This window comes from Aedes aegypti, chromosome 3 (genome assembly GCF_002204515.2).
Source record: "Aedes aegypti strain LVP_AGWG chromosome 3, AaegL5.0 Primary Assembly, whole genome shotgun sequence".
Lineage (NCBI taxonomy): Eukaryota > Metazoa > Arthropoda > Insecta > Diptera > Culicidae > Aedes > Aedes aegypti.
This window is the reverse complement of record NC_035109.1, coordinates 227,317,920-227,339,767: the sequence shown is the minus strand read 5'-3', so window position 1 is coordinate 227,339,767 and position 21,848 is coordinate 227,317,920. Positions and strand designations below refer to the sequence as shown.

The 21,848-nt window shown below is 36.8% G+C and overlaps 1 protein-coding gene across 2 annotated transcripts in view; it reads left to right on the top strand.

Moving 5' to 3' along the window:
- The window catches only part of LOC5572987 (pheromone-regulated protein PRM7), a 303,931-nt gene that overhangs the window by 110,369 nt on the left and 171,714 nt on the right, over positions 1 to 21,848 (top strand). The gene's annotated exons all lie outside the window — the stretch shown is intronic.

Below are 21,848 nucleotides of genomic sequence, written 5' to 3'. Positions count from 1 at the left end.
TCTGATTGTAAGCTTTCGTTATCGAATTAGCATGAACATGAGTTTTTTTTTCTACTTGATTGTTTATGGTTGGTGACAAAGGTGTCCGGCCATTTGGCCGAACGCCGTTTGGCCGAATGCCGTTTGGCCGAACGCCATTTGGCCGAATGCCATTTGGCCGAAAGGGTCATTTGGCCGAATGCCGTTTGGCCGAATCATGAACAAAAAAATTTGCTACAACGCTGAAGTATAGGATTCATAAGTGTGACCCAATAACTGATAAGCTAATTACTATGTCGATTTTTATGATGTGACAGGACGTCATGTTTGCCACTATATGAGCTGCAAGAGAATGATAACATCGAACCTTTTATTCAGGACGAAGCTGTGAACAACACACTTCGCGTCAAGACTTTGAGGTGATGATTGAAATGCCACTGGATTACCAACGGTGTAATAAGGTTTCAAGTGTTTTAAATAATTTCATCAGAAATTTTTCCTTCTTTTAAACAAAGGCTATTCTTTCGAGTTATACTGGTTCCATTACTATCGGTAATAGTTTAGCTTATACTAATTGGGATTTTTTCCTTCTTTAAATAATCGGTAGTTCTTTGTAGTTGTATTGATGAAATGATTATATGCATTACACTTGCTTAAATTTTCATAAGAGATTTTTCCTTCTTTTGATCATAGGCTTTTCTTTCAAGAGAGAAATATTTTTCATAGTTATTGGAATTAAAGCTTATAATAAATTTTATTCAAAACATATTTTTTAGCTCAAGGGTAAACTTTTGTGAGATGTTATTCTCCTCCATGATTAAGATTACAACATGAGAACTGAACACTGCACCGTTGCTTGAGTATAGCAATTAACGACTCGACGAACACTTACGTCAATGAAACACACTGTTTCTCCGTTTTGAAAAGGAAGCCAAGACTTGTTGATGCCAGAATTATGACATATATTACTTAGTACGTTTCGAGAGATCGAAGCAAGCCGATCCAGCAGAAGAACGAATAAGTTTTAAACCGTTTTAATTACTGTCAAAAGCTAACTACAGACGCGATGCCAAAACATCTGCTGGTGGCTATTACCGCTGGCATCGAAGTGAACAACTGCTTACATTTAGGATCCTTCAGCACTGACTGTTTCTTCAACTAACACTAAAAAGTTTATGTATAACAATGATGATTTATCTTTTTTTTATGAATAAGCTGAATAAGTTCATTGGAATTTATCATATATCCATGCTAACTGTAGTTCACTTGTGTTTTCAATTTCGGCCAAACGGCATTCGGCCAAATGGCGTTCGGCCAAACGGCATTCGGCCAAATGGCATTCGGCCAAATGACCCGGAACCGGTGACAAGGTACATGAAGAATGGTAAGTTGAATGACTTATGATGTTCTTGAACATCGAAAATAAGAAAACAACTGCGGGAAAAACAGTCATAATCGTTTGCTCTTTTACCCTATACGGCAATTATGGTAGGTACCAACGAAACGTTATTAGTTCTTTCGTTTTACGTTATCTACACTAATCAAAATTGTAGAGAAAAATTCTAGTAAATTGGTCAAAGTTATGTAAATCTTTTGATGTGCTTTACATAAGAGCGCAATAGCGCCAACATAACAAATACGAGCAACGTTCAAACTAAATTTTATATTTTGAAAGTACCGTAAAACGTGCAATGAACTCGAATGAATGTGTCTGTTTGTAGGCATACAATTTTCAATTAAAATAAAAGCATTTTCCTTGATTTTTCAGACATTTGAAATGCCTTCTAGTTGTGAATGTTTCGAACTAAAGTGTTATTTCCCATGAAATCATTTTGGACATGCGAAATTTGACCTACTTGACAGAAATTTGGACCAAAGGTTTAGAATCACATGATTTCATTCAATGTTGTAAGGAATGGATGTGATTTCGAAAGCTGCAGTACCACTTCGTTGATAGGAATTGATGTTGTTAAGATGCTCCATCTTCAGTTATCCTTTTGATGCCTGGTATGTTTCGCACTCGGGGATATTTTCGTCAATGCAGTCTTAGGAGCAATGAAACGATTATTATATTCCCAACGTTTCGATGGTCTATGTTGTCTTTCTCAAGGGTTAGAAACAGACCAAATGGGACATTATTTACATTCAATATCGTCAAAACTTTATAAAAATGCCATTAGTTTTTATTATTTTGATAAAAAAAAAACTAACAGCCAAATTTAAGTGACAACCCAAGTAACCACAAGCATTACACCATTGCATTAATTTGGTCGAAAGTCAACATTGTTTGCATTAATAATGTTATCATGCATTTATTCAATAACTGTCAAGCAATGATGCATTTGATTAACATTGTAAATGCTTTGTAGCATTATTTTAATATAGCATTATGCTAAGTGTTTAGAGTGAATATACAGTTATGCTGTCATACAAGATTACATAACCTCATTAAACGCACTCGAATCTGTAATAAATAAGTAAGACGATCGAGCACGTTCGCACTCGCTCATTGCGTTTTGTGGGATATGGAAGAATAATGAAATGACTTTCTTTCATCTCGAACCCCCATTTCATGATCTAAGGATATATGTATTCATTCAAAATTGTTGTATTTTATCTATGAGACTCTTTTATTCATAAGGAGTGAGAGGAAATGTCGATCAATTTCTCTCCCCCCGAAATCAGTTTAATGCGCTAGGGCTTTGTTTTGTGGGTTACGTTCTGTTATTTCCTCTACGAGAAAGAATGGTGATCAAATTATTTCTATTGATGTTTCATTTGGTGAGGAAAGGACATCAATCGCCGAAGAGAATTCTGTCTATTCGTAATAACTGGCCAAATAGTAATGTTAACACACACAGTGGCTTCGTTTATAAGGAACTTTTATCCTACCTTATAACATCAGCAGCTTTTGCACAGGACACCAACGCGCCAGGCATCCAGCACACCATCATCCTAGTTGTGGGTTCGAATCCTGATTCCAACAAAATAAAATCATTCAGATGGTAAAGAAAACCATTGGAAGGTAGCCAATGGATTCATTGTTTTGTTTATTTTTAACGCAAGCCCTAAACATACATTATTTTAAGCTAATATACATCATGAACCCCAAATATACAAACATAAATGCTTTAGTAGGGCTTGTGCATTAAAACTGCTTTACCAAGTATTGCATTAATTTGGTTGTTGTGGGGCTCTTTCCCACTTTAATTATGCTTTATAAAGCTCTTAAAGGTTATGTCACTTTAAAACAAAATCTGATAGCATACTATAGAGCAAACATAAAGTATTCATATATAGCTTCGTGGTTACTTGGGTTCTCCAGTTGCCCCGAACGTTTAGGTTCGCCAGGTTCTCTTCCACTGAGTACAGCCAGCGTATTCGTGGTAATCCAAGAAGTCATCTACCTGGCTCCCTGCTGAATATTTCCGCAATTCATTCTTCCACCATTCGCACTAAATGACCTTCCCATCGAAGTCTGCCGTATTTTATACTCTTAATAATATTCGCATCTTTATCCACTTGATATTGGTTACCAGGGATGGGGTGCAACTTAGCCGTAGCGGTAAACGCGCAGCTATTCAGCAAGACCAAGCTGAGGGTCGTGGGTTCGAATCCCACCGGTCGAGGATCTTTTCGGGTTGGAAATTTTCTCGACTTCCCAGGGCATAGAGTATCTTCGTACCTGCCACACGATATACGCATGCAAAAATGGTCATTGGCATAGTAAGCTCTCAGTTAATAACTGTGGAAGTGCTCATAAGAACACTAAGCTGAGAAGCAGGCTCTGTCCCAGTGGGGACGTAACGCCAGAAAGGAAGGAAGGAAGGGGATGCGACTTAAATATCTATCGGTGCTACACGCTCTGCTGTGAGCAGGGTTGCATATACAGATTTATCTGTATTTTACAGATTTATGTTGAGACCACGAATCTGTAAGTACAGATTGCAGATTATTTGAAAAAATACAGATAAACAGATTCGCTATAAAAAATTCAGCCAAAATTATTCAAATTTATACAGATTTTAAGCAAAAATGAAAATAGTTGCTTTTGAAAACCTTAAAATTTAAGCTAAGATGTAACAGTTCTGCATTGTACCGTCGTTGGGGGGTGAGAATGGGTCAAAAAAGGATTTGTACGAATTATTTATTGAATAACTATCGCAGTTTAACTCCAATAAACTTCAATTTTGGTGTGTATGTACTTTGATGGTACATTAACAACTGTCCAAAAAAAATGAAGAAAAATTTTCATTCACTACGGCACTACAAGTGAATTAAAAATGGCCCAACGGTGGTAAACAAACCGAATGAGTGAAATGCGCACAGAGGCGGAACGCTTGGAATGCGGAATTCGCTTCCATTTTTGTTTTGCTTCTGAAAACATTAAAAAAAAACATTCAAAGTTTCAAGTTTTCAGAGATTCTTTCATTCGAATAGCCAAAGCGGAAGCAAATGGGGAAAATATCTTCCGCATTTGCGACCATCTTCCGGCTTTTCGTTAAAAAAAATTCCGGATAACTACCCATCTTACCAACGGCCAACTGTTTGCTGCCGCGCGGGAGATGATTGACAGTTCCGTTTCCATCGATCCCCGCACAGCCGAAGGCCAACACGTCGGCTACTCACAGAATGAGTGCGACCTTCACAGAATTTTCACTAAGTCAGCCAGTACCTACTGCTTTGGTTGCCTCATCCTGTGTAGTTTTAACACATGCGCTGCTTGAAGCTGGCTTAGCGTGTAGGTCCTTTTAGTAATGTTCAGCGAGTAATTGTCTCCTGCACCTTGTTTTGAGTTTACTCGTAAAGAATGGGAGACGCATAATTAATTTCAGAGTGGCACGCATGTTTTTGGCACAGCACTGAGTTTTCAGACATTCCCTGGATATATCAAAGTAAGCTCGCTCACAACCGTTTGTCCCAACTGTCACGGATAAGGATACAATCAAAAGCAAACTTGTCATGACCATCACAGAGCCCAATATTGTTGCAACCTTTTCAACTCGCGATTAATCACTTATTTTAAACACAAAACCAAATTTTTTTATGGATGCTGTTCAATAATGTGTCAATGTTTACCTACACGGAGAAAGTTCTCGAAAATTGCAATGTGAAGTCCAGAAAATCGCTGCGCACGTGGTGATCGATCATTGTCATATTCTTTTCATGTGGTGATAAACTGATGTAGCGGAATGAAATTGTTGCAACAAGAATAGAAGATGACAATGTCTTTGTTGCTGCGTGTTGGGTGACAATTGATTCACTGGTCTGCGCTTTTTCGAGTTGCCCGCCGAGTATTGTCCGCAGCACTTCACGCTCGAAAACACCTAACGCTTTCTGGTCTGCCTCTTTCAACGTCCACGCTTCGTGCTCGTAGAGTATAAATGTAACCGGCAGTATAAATGTTTTATACAGGGCGTATTTTGCTTCCGTTTGCAAGTTGTTTTACTATCCTGGTAATGATTCACACATACTTTGGAGTAGGATTATTATATAATCCTTAACAGGATACTTGCAGAATCTTGGGAAAGATTGTTATCCACCATATATTTAGCAGTGTAATCAGAATTATACACAGGATTCTGTTAGAATCCGGAACATAGGAAAACTTGGACAAAGCTTTCACATAATCCTTAGTGTATTTCTGACAGAACACGAAAAGGATTTCTCAAGGAATTCTAAGCAAAATTCTTTGAAAATTGTAGTTGCTCAACTCATATATTTCTGGGCAGAATTTTCAAAGTTTCAAAGTTAATACAGTTTCTGATAGATTTTTTTCAGATTTCTGAGTAGGAATCCCAGACAATTTTATTTTTTTATTTTTTTTTTACTCGATGAAACGTGTAAACGGTAGCGTACATCAAAATTAGAGACATCTTCTTCCATGAACAGGTATTGGCATATGAAATAGTATTGGCACAAGGGTTTCTGTATTAAGACATGCGTATACAAGCAAACGAGGAAATCGTGATTGATTTATGGGGTAGACCCTTCACAACAGCAATCGAATGATAAATTTATCACTAGAAGAGAGTATCTACCAGAGATATGTATAGCGTTTATGGTTCAGCTCATTCTGGGGCTGGGCAGAGCGACAACCGGTATCAATGCACGAGAAAGCCTTCTTTCCACGATAGGCCAAAGAACGGAGCAAAGATTCTCCCTTCCAGTTTGATTGATTGACACGGCTTGCTTCTTTCGGTGCGATGTACATATGTCTATTATGGGTAAACAGAACACCCATAGAACAGGTTTCTCGGAGCAAGTGCAGCCGACTAGGGCAGGGATTCTTAACCGGTGGTCCACGGTCCCCTAGGGAACCGTGACGATTTCACAAAAACATTGTAATTGAACCTCACTGAACTTTACTAGGAAACCAATGTTATAATGAATAATGCCCTCCTCTATCACTCTCTATCGATTATAACAGTGCAATACTAAACCTTTAGGGGATTTTTTCACTTTAGATAGACGGACAATGTTCTTGAATTTTGTTGAATTCTTGCAAGAACGTTTTTGACGGACATCTGAAAAAAACTGTGAGATCCAGATTATCTAAACAGAATTCTTGCATTATCTGTGGTGGATTTTATACGTAATTGTATGTGCTTTCCAAAGAAATCTCTTGATTTGTAAAGAGATCATTAGAAGGCTTCCATAAATTTTCATTTTGAGAACACGCATGCTTAATAATCCATGGAACGTTTGTAAAGTTTTGAAGGTCACTGCTTCAGGTTGGGAACCACTGGTCCTGAGGGTTCTTCTGGAACACAATGAGTGGTTGCGATCAATTATATGTAATTGGCGCATGTGACATACAACGACCATATAGGACAGGCTGTAGCAAGAATGAAAACGAACTTATCACTTTGTATCGTGTTCGTGTTGCACAAATGAACCCATGTTGTCACCATCAGTAGGTAACTTTTACATCCCGACTTGACCAGAAACAAACAGGGCTCTCATTACACTCGCTAGCAAATTGCATTATAGGTCCCCTTTACCTAATTCGTTTGGCGATACGATTCTCATCCCATTACTATTCTTCCCAAGAATTCCAACTTGACATCTCTATCAGACGGTTGCCGTACATACATTTATTCCTGTCACAGACTAAACTGCTCGATTAAATCTCGGTTTCGATGCTTGTAATCAAAGTAATTGCGTTTTTCAATTTTTCTCTTTGCTCTTCAATTATAACATTTTCAATCAACTGGTGCAACCAACCGGCAGGTTTTTATCCTCCCTGACGGCAGCTTCCATCAAAAGTGCAGTCAGCCTGTGCTTCTCCCACGAAGCAGCGCAATCAAGCGAGAGACGTGTTTCAACGGTATCAACGGAGCACCCTGCAGCTATTTTGCATCCCTTTTCAGTAAACCGTAACTTGTGTATGTCACGAGAATGTAGTCGGTTTTATGGTGGTTGCATAAAGTTTTAGGCTACAGGATACTTAACAATTTTGCCGAAAACGCCATCTTTCTAAGTGGTTCTGATATATCCGCAAAACAAAATTTTCATGCTCACTAGTGCCACCTAGTGGAAATATCTAGAAACTCTTGTCAAATATAATGATAGTCCTTGAGTCACTGAACAGCTTTGCCGAAGACGCCATCTTACTAAGATGACAGGCTCCTGAGATATCTGCAAAACAAAACTTTCATGCTCACTAGCGCCACATGGTGTCAACATTTTGAACCAACTTGAGCAACAGAAAAACAGCCTTTGAGTTGCTAAACAACTTTGTAAAAATCCTTCCAAATGGACAGGCTCCTAAAATATTTGCAAAACAAAAGTAAAAGTTTCATGCACACTAGTGCCACCTATTAATTAATTTCCGAATTAAATGTGGTACCATCAGAATGCGCTCCACATCCAGAACAACTTTACTAAAGACCCCCCATATTTCGAAGTTATTTGGATTTTGAAATATATCGATTTCAAATTGAACACACTATAGTCTACTCGAAGCGTATAAAGTGCGTTCATTATTATGCGACTTCTACGTATTTTTTTTTATTTTACTGCATTATAACACAAAGTACAACAGCGCGACAGCCAGAAAGTTAATAAATTCTCAATTTTTAAATAAAATTGCAAGGAAAATTTCAGATGCAATTTCAGAGAAACTCCTGGAGAAATTCTTACAAGAATCACTATAAGATCTTTTTATGTGATACCTGGAGTAATTCCCGACATAATCCAAGAAGGATTACTTGTAGAATATACAAGGAAACTTCCTTAACAATATCCAATTATCGAAAGAATTTCGCAAACTTCGTTAAAGAAGCCCTCTTATGATTATTCTAGCTAATTACTGAGAAAAATCTTTGGAGTATTTTTCAAGAATCCCTGCCTAAGCATTGCTAGGAGATGTTCTCATTGGAATTCCTGGTTTGGAGTAAACTCTGTTCTAATTCCAGAAAAGCAAAGCAATTTCTGGAAGTATATCCAGAAGAGCAGTATTGTGAAAAACTCAATTTCTCACAACTCACGCTTGAGATTTGTCATGCGTGAGTTTTAAATCATGCAACTCAGCAGTCAATAAATCATGGATGAGTTGGCTAACCTTTTCAACTCATTGTCTCGTATTTCCACAGTTAACTTACATACGGCAATATGTTCTTGTTAGTCTGGTAAAATTATGTTAATCCTTTCTAACGTAAACAACAACATTCGGGTTTCACGAGTTTTTGTCAGGTTTTGCGACTGAATCATGTTTTACGGTTTGAGTTGATTGAGTTGATTTTGCATCAAAATCTCAAGCGTGAGATTTGCGAAGCAGATCTCTAATGAGTTTGCTCTCGCGGGAGAGCGTATTGATTGATATTTTGAGTGTGAGTCTATCAACACTGCAGAAGAGTTCTCAGAGGTTAATCAGAACGCAATTTTGTTAGCCGCAGGTTGCAAGAATGCAAGAGAAAATTGATTTTTGAAGGACTTTATGGAGTCATTAAAGGAAAAATCCCGACAAATTTATCAGGATCAATCATCAAGACCTACAAACCTACAGAGTTATTTGAAAAAAACGATCTTGTAATGATTCTTAACCCGTAGAGTAAAGTGGGGCAAAAGTTTCTTTTTAAGATTTCTAGCTCAATTCAAAACAAAACTTATAAATGTCATGGTGGTTCGAATGCTATTCAAGTAAGAGACTTTCACTTCAAATATCATACAAATCGATTGAGATTTGGAAAAAAAATATGGCTTGTTGTTGTTTTTCGACGTGAATATTGTAATTTATGGTTAAACTTGCATGGCACCAAATGAAAAAAAATAAAATATTTTCAATATTTTATGCAAGGGCGTTTCTAGACCTATCATAAGGATGCTTTGAGGTGTTTTATTTTCTGCATAAATGCTTGGAAACAATTTTTGGCAAAAGTTCGACCCCTGAATAAACTCACGGAAAAGTTTGCAAATTGCCTGAAATACACCATACCATCAAATTTAGCAAAATTTACCTGATCGTGCGAAAAATGTCATTAAAATTTTACATTTCCGCTTAGTTTTTCTAAAAAATGTTATTTTTGGGTATATTAGAATTAACCTTGTTTTGGACAATTTTTTGATGAAAATGTAGTGTGTATTTTTCGGCAAACATAAGTTTACGGCCAGTATAAAGTATGCCTGTCATAAAAGTATTAATATTGTGTGTTGTAACCAGCGAACTTTTGTCCCACACTAGATTCGAACTCTTGTTGGGGCAAAAGTTCGTTTAAGACAATCAATTTTGAAACTGTTATAACTAAAAATGGGTAGATATTTCGACACAAGTTTGTTCAGCAAAATTATAGCCAATATGTTAAAGGTTCACTGTGTGGTTTTTGTTTTGTTTCATCTGCTATTGTTTTCTTGGAAACTTTAATAATACTACTAAGGTCGAACTTTTGCCCCACCTTGCTCTATACAGGTCTAAGTGAATGCGAAAGTGCTTAAACCTTCACCGCTCATCGAGTACTTAACGGATTTGGATTTTTTTGTCAGTATGCTCGTACACATATGTAGTTTCTATACGTGGCCAGAGGACTTCGGGAATATTCCTGTGGCTGGAGTTATTCCGGCGAGTCACTGGGCCAGGTCGGGTAAAAAAAACTACTTTTTTAGGTGCCAGGTAATGTTTATTTGTTTGCAATGAATATCATTTCAATGCTCTGAAGAATCGTTATTGAAGTAGATTTATTGGATACTAAACCGTTTTAATTCTCGAAATGATGAGCTCAAACATAGTAGATCATAAAAATGCATTTCCATGAACTTGGCTCATATGTTTAGATACAAATTTGCCACTAAATGGTCAATTTGAGGCGTCCCGGAGACCTGGAAATGATCATTTTTAACGAAACATGGTTTTACAATTTAATCGTATTTCAAAATGTTCACACTGGTGCGTTTCTCTCAAAATTCATTGATAAAGTGGTCACATTTTAGCCGATTGGAGAAACTATCTGTGAATTTAAATTTGCCTACTACCCTTTTCACTCGACCTGACTCAGTGACCCACCGTTAAGGTGATTATAAATTTTCAAGTGCACAAGACTGGAGAATCTGACAACAGTTCGCGTTGAAAATCAATCAAATTGCTTGCTTGCTGGTGGTGATCAATGGGATAAATTTGGTTCTCAAGACTTGTGCTCTTGAAAATTTGAGGTGTGGCTTCGTTCTATAATTACCTTAAGTATTCGCTTAGAGGCGAGAGTTTTAATCTTCTATTTGCTCAGGCCTATACGGGTTAAACAAAAAAAAAAACATAATTCCTAAATCGTAATTATGTTTTTGATTTGAGCTAGAGAAGGAACGCGTAATGGTGAAAAAAATCTGCGTTCCTTCATGAATATATATCCAAAAAATATGGAGAAGCATTTTCGAAGGTGGAATCTTAGATAATTATCTCGAGAGATCCCTACAAACTTCCCAGTACATTTTCTGCTACCTGTATGAATCACTTTGTAATATCCACTTTCCTTGAGATATGCCAAATGTCATCGTCCAACTGGAATAATTTGTGAACTACACCAACTCAGGAAATGATTCATCATTCCTCAAAACCTAGCTGTCCGACATTATAAAGGCGCAAAGTGAAAGAAACCTTGTCCAGTTCAGAGCCGACGGCGGTGGTTGATTACCCAAACTAAAATGCGTAACATATCGCATCGCTCACGGTGATGATGCCAAGTCACAACAAAAAACGATTCGAGACAGACTTATCTCCTGAACGAAGTCATCTACCCTGCACACCGCAAAGGCGAGATCATAGATAAACAGACGTAACACTGACTAAATTTCCATCCACCTAGTATTCACTATCAGTTCAAATTCGCAGTGTTTCAAACCTCACAATCAGAGGCGCGCTTATCGTTTGACGTTTCACGAGGCTTAGGGACAAAATGTTGGAAGACAAAAAGTCGAACGCGAAAACGATGAAAGGGACAAAACGTCGAAAGGATAAAACGTCGAATTATTATTATTATTTCTTTAAGAGATTCATTCTTCCAAAAAAATCGTTCCTTCCTAGTTTCCCAGTTCTCTGCTTTCGACGTTTGATATTTTGTCCTTTCGAGACTTTGGAATTCGACGCTTTGAAGCCCAACCATTCCACTCTACCGCCGTCTGCAGGTCTTGTGGAAGGAAACAGTATTTAATATGTAAATGAAAACAGAATTTAGTACTAAACCATTTAATTTGACTAGATTTGCGTATTTTGACCGCAACTGTTAGGCCGTCCACAGTGTCGAGTACTAGACTCGACTTCCAACTTAAAGTATTTCATACAACATACTCATCAGATGATGATGTGAACTGGACGATGGAGTTTAAGGCTCAAGAACCCATTGTTCAATTATCCGCAACCGTCAAAAATTAAAAACTGATATTTTCGTTCGAATACAAATGAAATCTCATGAAAATATGTCACCACATAACCGATGGCAAGCGCAATGCAATGATAGATTTCTAAGAGCATTGCTTTAATTTTAGCAAAAACCTGATTTTGATTTTTTTTTCAAACGATGATAATTAGTCCTAGAAAACAAATTTGCTTTAAGTGTAACGTCTATTTATCTGAGGCGAGATTATGATGTTGATCGGCTTTAGGAGGCATTGGCTTTGTTGCGCTCCGGTTGGAAGAAGATTTTTCCAACATTACTCATCGAACCGGCAGCATAGGGACATCGCCGAGTCTGGGAATAATCTCAGAATATCGTGTTCCACTGTCATCTGAAAATTATCACCCTTGACCAAGGCTGATCGACGTTTTGTATTGCATAGTTGTTTATCCGCTGCCCATCATGATGACAAACGCAAATGGGGCATGAGATCCGTCTACACATATGTCACTATGGTACGGCTGCGTGTATTTAAATGGGTTGATCTTTCCGGTCGTCAAAGCGAAGGAAACACCGGTGATCCATCCTGTGCCCTTGTGGTGCATGGGTAATTTTCTAGCATATGTCATTCTGCTCTGTGGGGTGATGTTGAAACACTTGCTCAATTCAAAGGACACATCATTTGGGTCATTCCATTCCAAGTGTCTACAAAGAAGGTCCATACGGGTATCCATCACCGATTTCGATCAAATGTTGGTCAAATTGAATGCACATTGAAACATGTTGTTGTTTGTTTTACTTTTCATGTCAAGTGTCTATTTCCCGAACGTTTTGCTTTTTTGGAAGCTAATCCGATGAATTCCCGCGATCTCTGGATTTCTCCAATATTCAACATAAATAGTATTTTTGTAGAAACTTTTTTTTTAAATGTACAAAAACGCTTTATGACCATGAGTTAGGATTTGTTTTATAGTCGAAAGCCTGTAAAAAGCTGAAATTTGGCGTGAAATAATTTGTGTACCACCCCAAGTTTTAGGAGCAAACTTTTGAACAATAACTAACAAAAGAATAAACGTTTTACATGATAATTTTGTTTCGGCACTACATCTCGTCATACTTTTACGACGAGTAAGGAGATCTAAATCGAGGCTTGAGGTGCACAATAGAACAATTGTTGAAGGGAATTGTGATAAAAAATGCACCGTTTTGATTCATGTAATAGGCACTTAAGGCACAGACAAACAGTTGTCATAACCCGTCGCCCAGTTTACACCATCATCATCTAGTGAGCGTGTTGTAAGAAATACTTTTTTTGTGCGTCTAGACCAGCAGATGGCGATAGTGTGGAACGTCAAACACGAAGGAAAACGATGTTCGCGCCTTTGGTTGTGAGGTATGAAACATTAGACTGATGCAAATTTTGAAATTTTTGCTCCCCTATGCTTAAACGATGTCAATTATGGTAAAAATCAAATTTGAAATGATTTGGAAGAAATTTGGTTGTGCACACGCCATTTTAAGTTTATATGGAAATTACTATGGGAAAGGCAAATCTTTTGTGTTCAGCTCTCTATCTCTTCGTCGTAATATTTTATGTAAAAGTGAACAAACTTTTCTCATGCGAAATCTTTCCAGCTTCAACTTTGCCGAAGACCATATTTTGATAGGATGTAAGAATAATTTGTTATTATTGATAACAAAGTCTTAATCATGCTGAGATGAGCATTCAATTACTTTCAGAGCAATACTGCTTTTTTTCTGTAGAACATAGTAGCCTGGATTACTTTGATCTATTCTTCCCGCCAGGAGCACCAATATTGCCTGCCGAACAGTTGGTGAAGCATGTAAAAGGCAAACCCACTTTATGATGTTGAATAACAATTTTTCCTGACGTCCAATCAAAATATGATCTTTGGCAAAGTTGTAGCTGAAAGGATTTCACATGAGAAGGTTTTGTTCACTTTTCCATAAAATATTATGACGAAGAGATAGGAGGCTGGACACAAAAGGTTGGCATTTTCCATAGTAATCTCCATATAAACTTCAAATGGCGTGTGCTTAGTCAAATTTCTTCCGAATCACTTAAAACTTTGGGAGGATGCTCATTACCATAATTGACATCGTTTAAGCATAGGGGAGCCAATATTTCAAAATTTGCATCGCTCTAATGAAACGTAGTACCATCAAACGGGGCTTCTTTTGACATTATTTCCACATTCTTCAACTAATAATTATGGATAGATTTAGATAATTCTTGCATTTATCTAAGTTGTATATGTACATGACAAATCTCGCATAACTTCTGATCTCGCCCTAAAAGCCATTGGTAACCATGTGTGTAGTTCGTTGTTTCTGACCATTTGGATGGATTTTCATGTTATTTAACAACACTATGTGGAATAAAGGATCACTATCTACCTGTCCGTGATGTTGGTTTGGATGCTTATTCTTTCATTTTCTAAGAAACAACGAGCTACACACGTGGCTACCAATGGCTTTTAGGGCGTTATCTCAGAGTATGCGAGAAATGTACAAAATATGAAGCAAATTTTTCATGAAATAAAAAAATGCTTGAATAGCTAAAAATATGTGTCCTCAAAAAATAAAAAGGGGCTACTTTGGACACTTTTATAAAGCAAAACGATTTGATAATAAAATGATTATTATCGCATAACTTTTGAACAGATTCCATAGATTATCATCTATTATGATGTTGTTGAATGTTTTCCGTTGATAAGCATAATTGAAAATATTGTATTGCATGAAAAAATACACATATCTATATAATACTTTTAAGCAAAACATGTTGTTCATAGTTTCTAATTCCAAGCATGAAATTTCAAGTTACTTCCTTCAAAATGAAACTGTCAGTTACGAATTCTTGATTGTTTAAGTTGATACAAACGAATGATGCAACTACCCAGTACTGCGACGATTAATAAGGTCTGATTAATAATTATTAACATTAGTTCTGATTCTTAATGTTATAAGAATGATATGTAGAAGGATCTCATTAATTCCTGAAAGTAAAAGTAATTTTTATTTAAAGTGCGATACATGAAGCATAAAAAAAATGTTTCGCAAGATCGTAAACAATTTAAATTTAGCTTTTGTTAGAATTTTTTTGGTTCTCAATCGATTTGAGATTGCTTAAGGGTAATTTAGTGATGAAGGATACAGTAGCTTTGCACTACAGATTCATGTAAAATATAACCGAGAATTATTTTTGAAGGAATATTATGAGTTTGCTTTTTATACGTATTCAAATATAATTTTATGATTAATAACTTTTGTTTTAAGTTGTAAAATATACAAACCAACACTTTAAAATAAAATAAAAGTCGTAAAATAAGGACCTTTGATCAATTATTTTCGTAAAACAACAATTTTTAGCATAAAATAATCACAAATTTCTATAAAACATGACGATTTGATAGTTTTGTGACGCTCCCAACAACTTTCCACGATATGTGAAAAATTCAAATAACGCCCAGTCGAAATTTTAGTTGGTATAACTTTTGTTATACATCATTCTATATGAATCAATTCAATCTTATAGAATGCACGAAAAGGCTATATACCTACCAAAGTGGAGGCTATATGCGTACTTAGCACGACTTTTTCAAACTTTCTGCGATCAGATATACGATGCCACAAAATCTGGATGAAAATAAAAAAAGAGTTCCCAGCAAGCCTCGAACGCGGGACCTTTAGATTAGTATTTGGACACCTTACCTTTGTGCGGTCCTTAGCCTCTTGCCCAGCAACTCCTATCCCTACCTCCTCGTGGTACTGGCCGGGGTACGAGTAGCCTTGGGGAAGATCTGGTAACCAACCCACGGAGGGAACTTTGGTCGTATGCTGACAGGGAAGGGGGGGTTTGCTTTTGCAAACCTGGAGCGGCTGTACTCCATGTTAGGAGCGGCTCACAACAGCGTCTGTTTCCCATGTCAGGGGCGGCTGATCATCGTCCGAGTGCCAGAGAAGGACTCTAAGCTAAACTGCGCACTATGGCCCTCCGAACATTTAGGGGGAATGGTCCTCCGGCAATCTAGGGGGTTGGTGTCAGGCCCTGCAAGCCAACCGTAAAAACACATCAGCACAGGAACGTCAACGAGAGAATTGTTGGCGAGGCTTTATCAAGATAATTGATGTAAAGCCAAGTAAGTAAGTAGTCTTGTTTATCCTGTTATTGCTGATGTTCTTCCAAAAAATTTTCAGGTCTTGTTGGAGAGCATGTATTGGTTAATAAAAGTGAAGTGCTGAAGACACAAAATAGTTCAGATTAATAATAACGCTGCAAATAAATCAAAAACATGAGTATCCAAAGTAGCCCCCTGAATCAAAAGTAGTTCCGTCTGACGGTATATTTAAAATGATTGTTGAAAACTTGGTCGATGGAAATGCTTTAGGACTTAGTGTAGTATAACACACTGCAGTAAAGCACATAAAACAAATCATTCTGTATGGTTGATCCGCGATACCGAGCACTATACTATTGAATATTGGTTAAGATTTTGATTCCGCAACATAAATACGCATATTCTTTTTTTTAGAAATATGTGGACTTTTCATGATTCTTATTCTGGGCGCTTCCTTACTTTTGCCTTAAATTCCGGACACTTGATTCGAATCCCGGACAGCTCTTAAAAAGTCAAATCATCAATTGAAATCGCCAAACCTCTAAAGAAGCGTATAAGGCAGTTGCACATTATAAATGTTCATAGATATCTATGGAAAATGCAATGAAAATGTTCCTACGACAAAACTTAAAACATTTTATGCGCAATGTTTCCGATACAAAGTAGTGTCCGGAATTTGAAGCTTTCCAAAATGTGTAGAGTGATTCGGAGCAAAAGATTACAGTGGGTTATTTTTCGGCTCACGCAATAGAAACCTTGGCAACACTATATGGGCTTGAAACTTTATTAGGTCAGCTGTTCACAGTATTTATAAACATAAACAATTTTATCAAAGTACTACGAAGTTATAAATGGAATAGTCATTTGAGCCATTTCTGTTCTAAAAGTGTTCGATAAGTGTTTAGGATGGTAACAGTTTGAAAAAATCAAAGAAATTCTAATAACTTTTCAATTCATGTATTATGATTAATTGTAGGGTGCATTCGATTCAACGTAAAAATTTAAGTGGTTTTAGTAGGAGCAGGGGATATAATATCTTCGTACCACTCACACGATATACTCATGCAAAAAGGGTCATCCGGCAAAGAAAGCTTTATATTTATAACAATGGAATCGTTCATAAAACACTAAAATAAGAAACACGCTTTGCTTCAATAGGGACGTAACGCCAGAAAGAATAAGTTCCGGGATGGACACTTCAAGTCAGATTGAAGTTCGAAAAAATTAAAACACGTGAGCAGACAAATTGTTACGCCTATTTTAAGTAGGAGAAAGGAGTTTAGTAATAGCAAATTTTGAAATGGATGTCTAAAATGGATGTTAACTTGATAAAAGATAAAATATCTGAAAATGATATTCAAATTTTACCCCTGAAATACGATTAGGTAATAAGGCAACACTGTTTTAATTTTTGACGCCTTTTTTCCATTATATGGTTGCTTATAGAGCATCAGCAAAGTATGTCTCTAACCCATAATAACATATGTCAATCCCAAAACAATCAATAACACTGGACGCCATGTTTATCCAATATTGGATCACAATTTACATGCTCAATCACGTCGCCTGGCGGCAGAGTTCTAAATCTACAGGGTGATTACTATTTCCTGTCAGTAAAATAAGTAATCAAAGAAAAAAGATAATTTTATGAATTTTTATTACCAGTGCATTTCCAGTTTTTGACATCTATAACATTTGTCTTCACTATACATAGATAATACAGTCGAAGCTCGTTATAACGACAACTTTTATAACGACAAAAACTCTCTATAGTGAAATTTTTCGGTCCCTTGAAAAATATTTCAATGTTATATCTATTTTCTATAATGACTTTTCTCTATTGCGACGGTCCCTTGCGATGTCGTCATAACGCACTTCGACTGTATATTTATTTTTTACTTTAATTTCCAGCCACAGCGTTGTTTCAGAAGCATTACAGTTAACACGCCCGATATTCAGAAGCATATATTTTAAAAATAAAAGATATATTTTTTCGCTCAAATTTTCCATAATCAGTCTCATGCTATTCCCTTGTAAGGCTTGAAGATTGTGGTGCCATGCTGTTTCAATCAGGCAAATTTTTCAGTGGATAAGTCAAAAATACTTATCTGTGGAAAACGTGCGTGCCAGGTGTAATGCCTTTAAAACAACACATATGACTAACAACTAAGGTAAATGAAAAAAGATTTAATCTTTACTTTGTCAAAACAAACGTTATAAATGTACAAAACAGGATGTACACTGGAAATTAAAATTCATACATACATCTTTTATCTACGATCATTTACTTTACTGGCAGGAAATAGTAATCACCCTGTACTGGACCAAAACATGAAAACCCTTGACCTACTGAACAACATTGTCAAAGACGCCATCTTTCTTAGTAGAATAATGACATACTCACTAGCGCTGCCTGTTGGCATAAAATCAAATGTGCTGAACGAAAATATGAATATTCTTGACCTGCTGAACGACTTTGCTGAAGACGACATCTTTCTCAGCAGTCATAATCATGAGATGTCTACAAATAAAAATGGCATGCTCAGTAGTACTGCCTAATGGCAAAAATTTGATATCTTCTTACCTAAAACATGCCCAGTGGCGTAGATAGGGTTTTCGGGGCCCGATGCGGAGTCAGATTCAGAGTAGGGTTACCATATTTGCTCTCATCGGTAAGAGTATATTTTTTCCAACCCTTTACAAGAGTACAAAAGAGTACAATTCGTCTAACTTGAAAAATAAAAATGCAATTTTATCAATATGTTTGTCATTATTTTCGTGTGTTGGCCATTTTTATTGTTGTTGTTCGAATTGTTAGAACGTTGGTCGCATTAAACTTAGGGCCCATTCACAAATTTCATAACGCTTAAGGGGGTGGGTGGGTGTCTTTAATCAGTTACAACTCATACAAAATTTGAAAAATAAACATACAAAAAGCGTTACGAGGGGGTAAGTGGGTGTCAAAAATAGTCATTTATAGCGTTATGAAATTTGTGAATAAATCCTTATTGACATACAAAAGTTAGATTTCGAAGACAAGGAATGTAAATATTGTTATTGACTACTTCACAGCTAAAATTATGCTGTAAATTTCAGTTTATTTTCATGCACATATTTGGAGCATCAAAATAAACTGAAATGTCAACGCCGAAACGCTTATTTTTCAATCGAATGTTCTTTAAATTTACACGATCATGTGACAGACAAGCATCTTTAGTTGAAAAGTAAACGTGATGCTGTAACAATAGATGGATTTGATTTACTTTTACTATACTCTTCTGTTTACGCTACATTGAAATTTATTTTTTTTATCTGTGTTGTTCTCGCCTAACTAATGTGAACATTTGTCAGAATCATAATCACAGCCACTTCCCTACGTTTCAAAACCTACTTTTCTTATACATAATAAAACGCATATAACATTAAGTGTTTAGACTTTTTGTAATTATATTGTGTTTCATTTAGGGTTCGCTTCGAAAAACTTTTTAAGGTATTTAGCATGAATGTTCTTTACAAAATCTACAACAATACTGTGCATTGCGCGATTATTTATCGTGACGGCGATCTTGAAAACTTCTTCAAATGCGAGTAGATCGCCGCAAGTACTACAAATCGTTTTGGTGTTTTAAATAGGCTACCATTTCAAATTCGAAATCACTTACTTTAAAATCAATAGTTTGTTAATTGTTTACCAATAGTAGACCATTTGATCACTTATTTCTGTATTGTTTGAGATAAATTAGCGTATAAATTGTTCAATGCATTTTTGAGCTTATCTTGTCAACTCGATTTTGCCAGTATTTGTTGAAAATCTGTGGAAGTTGTTCTGGTTTCTGTAACAGGTTAACAATTTACTCGGCAGTTGTCAATCAGTATCTGGAAAAGAGTACACTTTACTTTTTTAGTAATCGAAATGTCAATTTATGAAGAGTAATATGTCAATATGGCGAAATTCTTAAGATATCACTGAAGAAATATACGATAAATTCAAACAAGAGAGAAGTATTTGGAAGATCTCTGAAATTTTTAAATTAATTATTGCAAAATTTATTAAACGGAATCATGCATAATTTTCCGCAAGATTTTCTAGAGGAAATCCCTGAGAAATCTAGAATGGAACTCTTCGAAGAATTCCAAAAATAATGACTGTTGAGTTTTGTGTTTTTAAGGATTACTACGCAACTATTCCATACACACCTAAATCAGAATGTCGGTCTCAGTTGTGCAAATATCGGCTAAGGTTTGTCTGCTGACTTCTCAACTAAAGTGTTCGGACCTTGCTACTTTTCAAGAATGTATAAAATATTGTGTATGAATTGTGTATAATTCAGGATACTAAATGTTTCCAAACCTGTTTTATACTGCTATGAGAAATTTTCACTATGGTTTAGGGGCCCGCTAAAACCCGGGACATGGTGTGGATCGCGTTCACCGTACCCCCCTAGCTACACTACTGAACATGACAACCATTGGATTGCTCAGAAACTATGCCGAAAATGCCATCTTTCTATGTAGTTTCACAAACGTGTGTGCTCTTATGGCTGTGCGGTTAGTGTCGTCAGGCTTTAGTCGCACCGTATCTAGGAGTGTGGGTTCGGTTCCCCATTTCAGTTTTTTATTTTCAGTAAACTTTTCGTGAGCATTGTCGTTAAGGTGCTTCCTTTACAGGTAAAAATGCTCACTGGCAGCTTTAACTTGTCGATATCTTTGTGATCAACCTGGTTAAAGACATGCATCTTATGATATACTAAAATTAACATGGTATTCCATGTTGGAATCAATCAACCTAAATCCCATAAGCCACAGATCTCCATCTACGCGGTTCCATCCTACATGAAAACCGCGTAGATGAAGTACGTCCAAAATCGGAAAACAGTTTTACTTGCATAAGATGTTGATTAGGGACTTCAAATACTGCCAAAAGGTTTATGCAAGCACACAATGTTCTTAGTTCTAATTTTGTTCCCAGTGCATTCACCGATGGATGATGAAATAAACCTCTGCAAGCTATTGCGTCTTCGCTCGAAAGCCGTATCCCATGCAACGTAACCTAGACGAAGCATAGAAAGCTGGTGACATGAGCACCACTATTCTAGACACTATCTTGTGCTATCTGTGCACGTAAGCTAGCACCAAGCCGCATCAACAGCCGACTACATTATTAACCAACTTTTGGCTTTAGCCAAACTGGGATCCGAGGGCACCGAACGAATGAGCGCACATAACTCGTATGTAAATATTTGATGAATTGGAAGTTGCAGAGTGAAATTAAATTCCCTCGCGTTCGATAGCTCGATTTCCTATGCCCTTTGGCAGGATCAGCCTCAACGACGGGCGACGAACGGAAGATTGAGCAATTCAGTGGAATATTTATGCTCCGGCAGGAGCAGTGAATTTTGCCAAAACCAATCAAATATTGATGAATGAAGTTTTAATGCAATTAGAAGAGCAGAAATGTGCACCGTTGAGGGACCGACATGCAGTAAAGCATGTCAATACTCAACCAAGCTCCCGCAAGACCGACGAATCGTCATGAACAAGTCGATCCAACACAATGGGAAAATTTATCATTTCTGAGCTTTTCTTCTCATCGTTTGCGCACAAAAGCGAAAACAAACATATCATAAATAACGATTTGCACTTCTTGTCTCAAGCCCCATTTGGCTATCATCCAAGCCATGAGCTCGAAGCTTGTCGGCTCACGAGTGGTGAGTTAATATTTGACACCATTTCAGCAGAAACAAAAACATTCCCCAAAAGTTTTCTGTCGTAACTGATTTCACACCAGAAAATGTTTCACATCTTCCTTGGTAAAACGAAAGGTACCACAATCGACGATTCTACCCTCGTATCTGTCTTCTGGTCAATGGAAATGATTGTGTCGCTTATCGCTCTTCCTTATTAC